We start from the raw sequence: 12,449 nt of genomic DNA, 5'->3' as shown, positions 1-12,449 counted from the left end.
AACAGAAAATAAGTCTCTGAGACTCACAGGACATTATCAGGAAGGCCCCAGACACTGGGACTGGGGTCAGGACTCTGTAGTCACTCACCATAGAGATTGTGCCTACCGAGATGGAGCCTGATACACCTCACACCTCAGGAGTCTAGGACAGCAGTGTGGCTCACAGACACTGGTCTGTTTCCATAAATTGGTCATCCCTCTGTCTTGATATAATGTGTTGTTCTGTGGACAACACACCAGAGTCTGAGGTGTTTGCAAGTTTACAAGGGCAGCCTTTGAATTACAGAACAGAACTCACTCGTGCAGCTTTGGGCATAGGCACTGTTCTGGGATGGGATAGCTACTGACTGGTTATTTCTAACACTAATTGGATGGGGGTAGAAGTGGGTATAGCCTAACTTGCCGCCAGAGAAAACTGAGGCTCCAAGAAGAATGTATCCATACCCAAGGTCATGCTGGCAGCGAAGTCTTGATCTGGATTTAAGCCCAGACTACTTGGCTCCAGAATCAAATTTATTAGCCACTGATGCTCAAATAAAAAAAAAAAAAATCAAAAACTTTTCATTATATGTTTATGGAAACTGATGTGAATGTGGTTCACGTGAATACCCAGCAGCGTGTCCTGAGTCAGTATTTGGCTGAGCTCCACTAGCAGTGTGAGCAGACAGAACTAGAGGCGAGCAAGCGGGGGCTTCTGTGAAGGTCCAACAGACCTGGATGATGGGATGCTGAGTGCTTAGTGTTGAGTGTTGCCTGGAGTCCCAGGACATACAGAAGGCAGCACTGTTGGGTAGCAGAGAGCCCAAGAGTGCTCTCCTTTGTCCCCGAGTGTCCCCTTCTACTGGCTCCCATGATGTCAACTCTGTCCTTGGTATCCCTACCAATTGCACACAGATATCACCTGGAGAGGCCCAACAGTTCATGGGAGCCTTATAGACTTTTTCTGGGTGCAGGCTGCAGGAAGATAAGGCAGTGGGTGTTCAGGATGGAGCTGGAGAGATAGTAGGGTCATCCTTCTGGGAGATGGGGCTCTTCAGGGTGCTTGGCCTCAGACATCTCCCATGATTTTGCACTGAATGCTCAGAATGTAGCCAGCCTGGAGATACTGAGAGATGGCAAGCAGAGGAGACCACAGTGTTGCCACTGGGCACCTTGCCTCTGAGCTGTTCCCAGTCCAGACAAAAAGGCCATTGAAACTGCGGTATCATGCAAAAGGAGGAAGGATCTGGCCCAGGTTGAAACAGAAAGCTGGAAAGAGGGCATGAGGGGAATGCCCTCTCTCAGTGGGGCACACTCCATCAGGTTCTATTCCAAATTCACTGTATTGGTTACTTTCCTTTAAAGTACCTGACAAATGAAACTTAAAGATAAATTTATTTTGATTCACAATTTGAAGCTACAAAACAATCTATCACAGAGTAGACGGCATGACACCAGGAGTGTGAGACTGCTGGTCATACTATATCCACAGTCAGGAAGCAGAGAGATATGGATGAATGCTGATACTAACCTAGCCTGGGACTCACTACACAGACCAGGCTAGCCAAGAACTCGCTATGTAGACCAGGCTGGCCTAGAACTCAGATATCTACTTACCCCACTCTCCAGAGTACTGCCATTAAAGGCAAATACTGTGGCACCCAACTTCACTCTCTCCTTTTATTCAATCCAAGACCCTAGTTCATGGAAAGGTGCTTCCAACATTCAGGCTGGGTCTTCCTGCTTTAATTAACCTAATCTAGAATTTCCTCATAGGCATGTCAGAGGTCAGGGAGGGGAGAATGCTGAGAGCAGTAGGCAGACTCCATGGCATAGACCCAGCGCGGGGTGGTAGTAGAGTCACTGGCTCAGAGGAGCGATCCTTAAAATACAAGTGCCAGGCTGGAGACAGAGCTCAGTGGTTAAAAGCATTCGCTGTTCTCACAGAGAACGCATGCTCAATCCCTAGCACATGCATAGCAAAGGAGATCTGACACCCTCTTCTGGCTTCTTCGGGGATGAGGCACACACGTGATGCACAGACATACGCCGCAGCCAAAACACACACACACACACACACACACAAAATAATAATAAAATGAAGTTAAAATTACATAAAAGTGCTGTTGAGAGCTAGCCTGACTCCCCTGGTCCCGCCTCTGACTCACTTACCTCCCATGAGCCAGGCTATCCCTCTGCTCTCAAGAGCCATCTCAGCAGGTGAAGGCTCTTAACCTGGAGAGAGATGGCCCATCCATGCTCCTGAAGGCTCTGGATCAGCTGTCGCCCTGCCCGATCAAGTGTGGTGGGTCACATTAACCTTAATCATGGGTCACTAGGAGACATCTTGACAGGTCTTGAACTTCGGCTCTCCTTCCTTCACTGCCATCCAGGGCCAATCATTTCCTTCCACTGAGATAGATCAATCACCCATCTTGATGGGTCACCTGTGGGCACAGAGGCAGAGGATCCAGAGGATCCAGAGGCAGGTGTCACCTTCCTTTCCAGTTCAGTGGGATTACACAGCCTTGGGAAACATTTCCACTCTGAGAACCGAGACTGCTCCGTCAGAGAACAGGAAGCACAAGAGTTGCTGTTGGGTCACTAGGGGGGATTATGGGAACACTATTCCTGTGTCCTCTCCTGTTGAGGACCGCACTCTCCACGCGTTGGGAGCCACTAATGTTGAGGCCCGTGTTGCCCCACGTTGGTCAGCCAAAAATGTTGCGGCCTGCACTGCCCCATGCTTTGGGGCTACTATGTGTTCTGGTCAAGAGAGAGAGTGGGGATGGAGGGGCAAGAGATTCGAAGAATGGAGACAAGACCGGGTGTGTGGTCAAGTCTGGTTACTCCTTTATTTCCCTATTGACTCTACTACAAGAAAATCCTGGGTATTTATAAGCACAAGCAGAACACAGGTGAAAACATTTTACCATGTGCACCATGCTGCTGGGGTCACTAAACAGCAAAACAAGCTATGTGGGATAAACAAGATGTTTATCAGAGTGTGCTCAGCTGTTGTAGGCTGTTGAAAAACAAGTCTCTATCAGGGTATATGGTTCGAGATGGCTGCAAAGTTGATCTAGCTGCTTTCTGCTAAAAGTGGGCTCCCAACACTCTCCTGATCCCTGGACCCTCTGATCCTGGCTACAGGAAGAACAATGCCATGTACTGGATAGTTTAGAAGTTATACCAGATTCTGAAGAACCCTGTCCCTGCCCTCTAGGGTACTGTCACCTAGTTAGTATAGTAACCACATCTTTAAAGGGCCATTCCACCATTCTGTCAAATCATGTGCCTGGGATGTCTAGAGAGGAATAGATTGAAGATCTGTTCACAGGGAAGACCTGGACGCTCCAAATGGGTTGTTTCTGGCTGTCTTATGGGCAAGGGTGAAGGAAGGGCTTACTTGCCAATCGGAGGGGCATAGACTAGGGTTGAGGGATGCTGGGAAGAGCATTGGTGTCAGTGGTGGTTAAATCTACAGAACTCCATTGTCACACACACCCCCAGTGTTCATTCATCTTGTTCACAGGTCATATTAGAGAGATCAGTGGGGCCTGTAGGGATGCTGCCCCAGCATCCTTCCAGTCCTTGGTGGCACTGATCTCTGCGATCCTCCATGGTTGCTATGATACTCTTGATTGGCCTGTTTCTCAGACAGGCGTGGTTCTAGTGGCCTCCACAGGCCAGGACCCATGTGGAGACTCTGCCAGATGCTTGTCCACCCCAGTGATGCATTCTGGGATGAAACACAGGATAAATCCGAGGGCTGAGACACACTGGGCCCCTCCTGGATCACCAAGGACACCGGTGCCTCCTGATAACTTTATATGGTGGGGTCCCAGTAAGAAGCTGCCCTTTGATCCTACCAGATGGCAGGAGAGTCTCATGTGACAAACCCAATCCAATGTCCCTGTCTGAGTACTTGGAGCCTTTCAGAGCTGAGGCTAGTGGAAGGCCAGGAGGGGCACAGACACAGCCTTTCACTTCTACAGTAGCAGTGAAGCCTAGAGACAAGCTGAGCCACAGGATGTTGAGAATGGTATTTGCCTCCCAGAGGACCTCACAGCCTTGAAACCCATGGCACCTAGGTCTCACACCTTCAGGCTTCTGAGCTCAGAGAGAACAAATATCAATTATTTTTAAACTGCAATTTGTCCTAGAAGCCCCTGAAAGAAAATTTAAAGCCTTAAAATAAAATTCCATTTTCAATGGGAGCAGGGGTCAATAAGGATTAAAAAAAAAAAAAAAAAAAAAAAAAAAAAAAAAAAAAAAAAAAAAAAAAAACCACATTACTCTATACCAAACATCTTAGTCAGGGTTTCTTTCTATTCCTGCACAAATATCATGACCAAGAAGCAAGTTGGGGAGGAAAGGGTTAATTCAGCTTATACTTCCACATTGCTGTTCATCACCAAAGGAAGTCAGGACTGGAACTCACACAGGACAGGAACCTGGAGGCAGGAGCTGATGCAGAGGCCATGGAGGGGTGCTGCTTACTGGCTTGCTTCCCCTGCCTTGCTCAGCTTGCTTTCTTATAGAAGCCAAGACTACCAGCCCAGAGATGGCCCCACCCACAATGGGCCCTCCCCCCTTGGTCACTAATTGAGAGAATGCCTTACAGCTGGATCTCATGGAGGCATTTCCTCAACTGAAGCTCCTTTCTCTGTGACAACTCCAGCTTGTGTCAAGTTGACACACAAAACCAGCCGGTACACCAGATATCATGGTTCTGAAGTCACGAGCCCATTGAGGGGAAATGGAAACACAGGAGAAGCCTCTCTCTTCTATGCCACTGGCTTCACGTGACATTTGCTGCGTGTTAGGCATGCATCCAGATACCTCACAAGTAAGCCATCTCCAGACATCTATGACAACACGGGAATGTAGTCCACTTCTGTCAGCTCTTCCACAGGTGTTTAGATATTCCACGTGAATATCTCTAGACCTAAAAGTCAGCACTACTGGGGATCCATGGGGCCACTCCCACCAAGCTTCCCATGGGAGTTCTGCTTGCTCCGGTGATATTTTACTGAGGCTTGGCAGGAGCAGATATGGGAACATGAGCTGAGCCCCCCCACACACACTCAGGCCAGATGTCACATGGGTCACAGAGAATATGTGTGCAGCTCAGGTGAGGCAGAAGCTCCAGGCTGGGCTCCCTGTCCACCACATCCCCTGATAGCTGAGTACTACCCAGAACCATCCTCCATCTTCCCCTGAAATGCCACCCTTTCTCCTAAGAGGGGCTGAGATGGACGGAAAGCTACTAACTCCACTGCAGATCACATCGAAATATTCACAGCCCAACCTACATGGCCACAGGGGAGCAGTGTTCTGGGTCTGTGAGCAGATTTAAAAAGCAGAGGGTGCCTGGCCCACCTCAGCTGGAGACACATGTGTAAGGACTTTGTACCTGTGGCGTGTGGCCGCTGCTACCCAGGCTTGAGGTTGGGGCAAATATTCATTAGCAGATTAGAATAACTAATAGATACTAAAACCGTGTCTTTCGACAGAAACACACGTAAGCCAGAGTAACATATTGTTGAGTGGATAAAAAGGCCGTACTAGAGGCTTGAAGAAGCCTGTTTCCACCAGAGTAATTGGCTCACAGGCATGGTGGAGATGTCTCCTAAGGATACTGGGAATCCCACACACAGACACATGCCCAAGGACCCCGGTGACATCGCTTCAGCTCCTGGATCCAGATATGCCTAGAGTTCGCCACTCATAGCACAACTCCTGGTGATACGAACCAATAGACTTTCTCCTCTGATTAAACTGGTTTGGGCTTAGTCTCTGCTGTTGACTAATACAATCTGCCTTACTAACTCCAAATCCAATTTAGGCAGAATGTCTAAGCCGGCAGAGGGTGGGGAGTAGAGGGAGGATCTTTCTTCTGAGGTCTCCCCAGGCATCAGAGAAGGACTTTCATGGATTTGGGAAAGATTACCATGTCCGCTGCCTAGACAGGTAGCCTGGCTCAGCATGCAGGATATACTGGAACATGCAGGACGGACTAAAAACAGCAGAGTTGCAGCAACAGGCCAAGCTGGCTCTCCAAGGCCATCTTTCTCTGTCTTCAAAATGATATTCACACTGTCTCCTTCCATCTCCCCTCCTGGCAATCTTTCCAACCCCGGTTTCTTCAAAGAACTCCCCAAAGATAAGCCACAAAGCACAGCTGTCGTAAGGAAGATTCATGGCTGTGCTGTACACGTGTGCTGCTCGCAGACAGTGTGCCCGGTGCCGTCTTTTCATTTTATTTAGTACCTAGGAGCAAACTAGTCCCAAATCACATTTATGCTTTCTTCATAAATCAGCTGGTTTGGAGCAGCCGCACCTGGCTTGGTGTCCTTGGCCTGCTCTCTGAATGGGTGGCGACTGCTCGGGACAACGTGCACAGTTCACAGCTCTTGTCTTTGCTCTCACACCAAGGGACCAGTAATCAGGGGTGTCTGGGAAAAAGAGCGTCAGTGAACAGGGATTCTAGGCTCACATCTTCACTTAAGGGTCATAAGATCCTCTCATGGTCTGCATCCATACGGCTGAGATGCAGGATCCTAGAACCAGCTTCCTGAAGCTCATAGAGACTGGCCCTGCGTGCCAGCATCTTTGTCTGCACTTAGGGATCTGAGGTACTACTGTTCGCCATCCAGGGATGTTCTCCAGCATCTGATTCCAGTCCCCGGATGCACTCACAGTGTGCTCCATGCCTGTTTATGGTGAAGCACAAGTCGTCTTTGAATTTCCTGGTGAACTTACTGCCTCTGGTAGCTCTTAAAGAGGGCTGGGCGTCTTCCTAGGAACAGGTGAGGAAGAAGGAACCTAGAGCTTGTGTTCCACACTGGGGCCAGAGGGATCACTCTCATTATTAGGAACAGAGGGTCAAGCCAGGGACCAGGTGACCAACTGTGTCCTGAGAGTGATACTGGCATTTGTGTAGAAACAGAGGATTGTGTCAGGGATGATGGGCCTTCCCTGGCTGGGACAGAGGGTCACCAGGCTGTGTGCATACCTGGGCTACATAATGACCCTTACTTGAGACCCTGTCTGGAAGGAAGGAAGGAAGGAAGGAAGGAAGGAAGGAAGGGAAGGAGGAAGAAAGGAGAGAAGGAAGGAAGGAAGGAGGAAGGAAGAGAAGGAAGGGAGGTAGGAAAGGAAGGGAAGAAGGGAGGGAAATGAGGGAGGGAAGGAAGGAATAAAGAAAAGGAGGAAGGGAGGAAGGAGGAGTGGGGAGGCATACTGTGTCGTGTCAAAACATTAGACAAATATAACAGAGGATGCTACCTTCCTAACTACCTTCACTCTATGAATTAATTTTTTGAGGAAAAGTCCTAGTTTTTTTTGTACCAAGGGGAAAAAAATTAAGCTTTATTCTCTATGCTGTGTGTGGTGGTACATGCCTTTAGTCCTGGCACTTGGGAGTCAGACACAGACAAATCTCTGTGAGTTCAAGACTTCTCTGGTCTACACGGTGAATTCCAGACCACCCAGAATTACATAGTAAGACCCTGTCTAAAAAAATTTTTTAAATATATTTATCTTATTTGTGTGTATATGAGTCCATATATATGGGGGGGGGAGGTACCAGAAAGGTCATTGGCTCCTGTACAGCTAGAGTTACAGTTAGCCTGACATGGGTGCTGGGAACTGAACTCAAGTCTTCTGAAAGAGCAGTAAGTGCTCTTAACTCCCGAGTCATCTCTCTAGCTCCAAAAAAAAGCAACCTAGTACTATTTGATGGGTCCAATTTGGTGTATTGAAGTTAAGACTAGAATCATTCAGGGTCCCACCTTGCCTTGATATACACTTAGCCACACACAAGAACACAGCACAAACCTTTGCAGACACATAAGCCCTCCTGTCACATTTGCCATTAGAACTAGCCCATCTAGGTTTTCATATGCTGAGGCTCTGCTGAGGTGACTTACAGATACTTTCTGATGTGCATTAGCCATCTGGGCCATCATATGTAAAGATGTTTTTCTTACAAATAAGAACACAAGGAAGCTGACTTCTTTGGTCTTAACCGTTCACTGCTTTCTGGTATTTTATGGGTCGGTCACCTTTGAGGTACATTAACCTGACTGAAGAAAGTAGAGAATTAGAATGTGGGCAAGGCTGGGGACACCCTTACCATCACAATGTGGAGTCAGCATCTTGAGCAGACACCAGAATGGACCTGGTCATACATGTCCCCTTCAGGATTCATGGAGCCACACCATCTGGCTTACTGTTGCAAACCATTAGAATAACCAGTCACAATGTAACTTTAAAAAAAAAAAGAAAGAAAGAAAAAGAAAAAACCAAAGGATGGAGGGATTGCTTCATGGTTAAGAGCACCTGATGTTCTTGCGGAGACCCAGAGTTCAATCCCTGACATTGGGTTGTTCACAATACCGCTATTGCAACCATGAACTTCAGGGCTTACAGTGCCCTCTTCTGGCCTCCATAGGTTCCTGAATTCATAAACACACACACACACACACACACACACACACACACACACACACGATTTGATTGTTTTTCAAGACAGGGTTTCTTTGTGTAGTTTTAGCTGTCCTGGAACTCACTCTGTAGATCAGGCTGGCCTCCAACTCACAGCCATCCACCTGCTTCTGTCTCCCGAGTGCTGGGATTAAAGACAAGTTCCACCACCACCACCACAGCTTTAAAAAAAATTTTTTTTAATCTAAAAAAAAAAAAAAAAAGTTGTGCTTGATATCAGGTTTCAGCGCCAGGACTGTGTGCTGTTCAAATTCCACCAGTGCTAGCCTGGGCTTTTGCCAACTTTCACTACTATATAATTTAATCTAATTGATCAATTAAATCCGAATAATTTTTAAACAACTCATAATAACAGTTATATAATTTCAGTACTACATATAATTTTCTTAGCGACTTTATCAAAGGAAATTGCTCGTAAGGCTGTGCCGTCTGCCTCTTAAAATTCGTCGCCTCCAGCACTCTTTCTTAGGTGCCTAGGAGCACGGGATCCCAGGAGAGAAGGAAAGGAGGCAGATTACTAGTGGTCAGACTCCCAGAGTCCTCCTGGTCACCTCTCAACACTGAGGGACTCACTGGAGACCCCACAGGAAAATCATGGTTCTCTTGTCCAGTGGATGAGAAGCTGCAGCTCTTAAGCTGCATGCCAACTTACCCTGGAGCTGCCCTGGGTAAAGACCGCCATATTCAGACATTAAAGGTTTGCACAGAGCATCTACCTTTGCTCATGTGACTGTCTGCTGTCCTTCTGTGTTCTGTGAGTGGCTCTGTTGATTCCTCTGGGAATATTTAACCTTAGTGGAGATGCTGTACCCTCCTCCTGTAGGCTGGCTGGGCTCCCTGTACCCAGACAAGAGAACACATGGGCTAATATCAGCTTTCTGCCACTGTGACACAATACCTGAGACAAATAACTTACAAGGAAGAAAGGCTGTTTGGGCTCACGATCTTAGAGATTTCATTCCGTGGCTTCTTTGCCTAGTTGCTTGAGACCAGTAAGGAGCAGCACATCATTGGGAAGACTGGGGCAGAGGAAATTGCTCACCTCATAGTAGGCAGGGTGCAAAAAAGAAAGGAAGGGAGGGGGGAGGGAGGGAGGGAGGGAGGGAGGGAGGGAGGAAGAGAGGGAGGAAGGGAGAAGAAAAGAAAGAAAAAGAGGCACCGATCTGTCCCAATGTTTCCTTATGTCCCTGATAGTACAAGAGACTGAAGACCAAAACTTTAACATAGGTACTCTTAAAATCTATTTACATTCTTGCTGCCACCACAGAAGTCACAGCACCCAGAGGAAGGGACCTGTAAAATTCCAGTCATAGGGCTGAGGGCTGGGTACAAGTGGCTTCAGCAAACCCAAGGCCTTCAGCTGCAGGTAACAGGATCTGACCGGAGCAACTAGACTGGAAACTAGGCTTATGGGTGGATGCAGTGCATCGTCTGAGAGTAAACGAACTTGAAAATACAGAAAGTGAAATGAAGAAGCCAGCCCCAGGCCTGGAATGGGTGTGGCCTTTCCGAGCCTTGGTTACACGGCGCAGGTTTGTGCAGGCTGGTCAGCTTCTCTTTGGCGTCATATGTCTGAACGGTTCTTCTAAGTCCCCTCAGAGCAGGAAACTGAGAGCTCTGAGAGAGAAGGCATGTGATGGCAAAACAGGGACCAGCTACCTCCTGTCAGGTCATGTGGCACCAGCAGCCCTGAGGAACACTCACCATGGCTCATTCCTATGCAGAGCACCCCAGCTGACTGCTCCTCTAATCGAGAGCCACAGTAGACAGATGACAGCTCCGTGACTGGACTGGGCCTCCCTGCCCAGCTCTGCAGTGCTGGGCATTCTTATATCATTGTCCTGTCTTGCTGCGTGACAGTTCCTGCCAGCTCACACTGACTCTGGAAGATGCCGAGCCTCTGTCCCCATTTCACAGGTGTTACAGGTTAAAGGTTCCCCAAAACTTTAACAGGAGGATACAGCCCTGCCCTCCACAATATCTCACAATGCAACCTCATTGTGAATCATTGGCTATATCAGTTGGAACAATCTTATGCTGGAGTGGGTGCCCTAATCCAATGAGTCAGGGCCTCATAGAGGAAGAAAATCTTAGCACAGAATCCCACCAAAGAAAACCATGAAAGGTCACAGTGAGCCTGGCCTCTGACTCTGAACGTGCATCCATGTTTGCCTGAATATATATGTGCCTGCATGTCTGTGTCTGGATGTATATGTCTGTGTATTTTTGTGTACGTTCATGTATATATTCCTGCATATACAAACTCCTGCATGAATGTCCCTGCATATGTGCCTCTGTATATATGCATGCATATATATGTGCGTATATGTATATTTATATGTATGTACATATACATGTGAGTATATATGTATGTATATATGTGTATGTGTATATTAATATATATATAAACATGTATTCATATAAATGATTGGAATAGGAATATATACATAAATGTATTCCTTCATGTAAGTGGTTGTACTTCATTCTTTCATGAGTGTACTTAGTGTATGTGCATGAGCATGCCTTCATGTGTATACACTATTGTGTGTACACACTTGCTTGTGTGGTCCTGGATGTATTGTATGTCTACATGTGCATTCCAACATTGTGTGCCTGCATAGATGAGTCTGCATAGGTAAGCTGTGTGTATACCTGTATATATAGTCATTTGTATATGTGTACCTGCATGTGTATATCCTCATGTATGTGTCTCAGTTTATGTGTTCATGTATGCATGCTATATGTGTACATTTTCATGTGTGTGTACAGGGAGGTGTCCTTTTGCTTGTATATGTGTGTGTATGTGACTGTTCGTGACTTGGCATGCATATATAGTATGTTGTGTCATGAGCATGTCTCTGTGTGTATTCAGTCATGCATTGTACAAAAAATATGTTTTAGTCAACAGCAAATCACATACACAGCAGTGGGCTCATGATTTCATAATTACACCACCTAATGATGTCATAACTATCTTAGTTTGACTACACACACGGTATATTCACAATACAGTGAGATGGCTTGGTAATGCATTTTTCAGAAGATAACCTGTGTTGGTTAGTGTTCATAAACTTGACACAAACTAGAGTCACTTGGGAAGAGGGAATCTCAGTAGAAGAATTTCCTCCATCAGATTGGCCTATGGGCATTTTCTTAAGTAAGATTGACGTGAGAACTTTGGGATAAACATGTGCAAAGAGGAATAACAGCACATGGACGCAGACATCATTACTGTTGATCTGAGTGTGAGCCCAGCTCCACAGGTGCAGCTGTTTATCTACACTTCCTTCATCCTACTCCTTCCAGGCCCCCTCTTGGATTCATGTTCTGCATCAGAATTCCATGAGCAAGGTCCAAAGAGGGGCATTTACTCCCTACAGTGCCCAGCCACCTGTGGCTCTGTCTCCTTCATTGTCTCCTTGAAGATATGGAAATGGGATCTCGGAGTGCCTGGTGCTGGTGGTGAAATTCCCAAGATTTCCGCTTAAATGCAGCAACAAAGTTTTCATTAATTCTCCATAAGTGTAAATGTTCCCACGGGCACCAATTAAAGTCTTCTGTGGAGCCGAGCTTTCCCAAACAAGCACGATTTTAATTTGAATATCAAACACTTTGCACAGCAGGGCTGCTGAGATCCCCACAGAGCCAGACCCTGAGCCGAGAGCTACCCTGGTTCTGTTTACCCCACCTCCTTTGGGTTTCTCCTCCACTGGGGTCCTTCTTACCATCTCAATAACTCCCACCTGCCTTCTCCAAGAAAGTGCCCTAGACCCAGAATTCTCCAGGCCTTGGAAATATGGGTACATGTATTTGGAGGGCTTAGAGCAGCCGGAGGTTGAAGCCTTGGCTAGTCATCTAAGAACTCACACTGAAGGGATTGCAAGGTCCCATGCTATCAGTCCTTCTGTCCATTACCTGTTTGTCACCAAAAGAGCTTTCCGTTGTTCCCAGTAGAT

The 12,449-nt window shown here is 47.0% G+C and overlaps 1 pseudogene; it reads left to right on the top strand.

Moving 5' to 3' along the window:
• The first annotated feature begins 11,705 nt into the window (after positions 1 to 11,705).
• LOC143437505 (splicing factor Cactin-like) overlaps positions 11,706 to 12,449 on the top strand; it is a 48,918-nt pseudogene continuing 48,174 nt past the window's right edge.

This window comes from Arvicanthis niloticus, chromosome 24, assembly GCF_011762505.2.
Source record: "Arvicanthis niloticus isolate mArvNil1 chromosome 24, mArvNil1.pat.X, whole genome shotgun sequence".
In the NCBI taxonomy this organism is placed as follows: domain Eukaryota; kingdom Metazoa; phylum Chordata; class Mammalia; order Rodentia; family Muridae; genus Arvicanthis; species Arvicanthis niloticus.
This window is presented reverse-complemented; position numbering and strand designations above follow the sequence as displayed.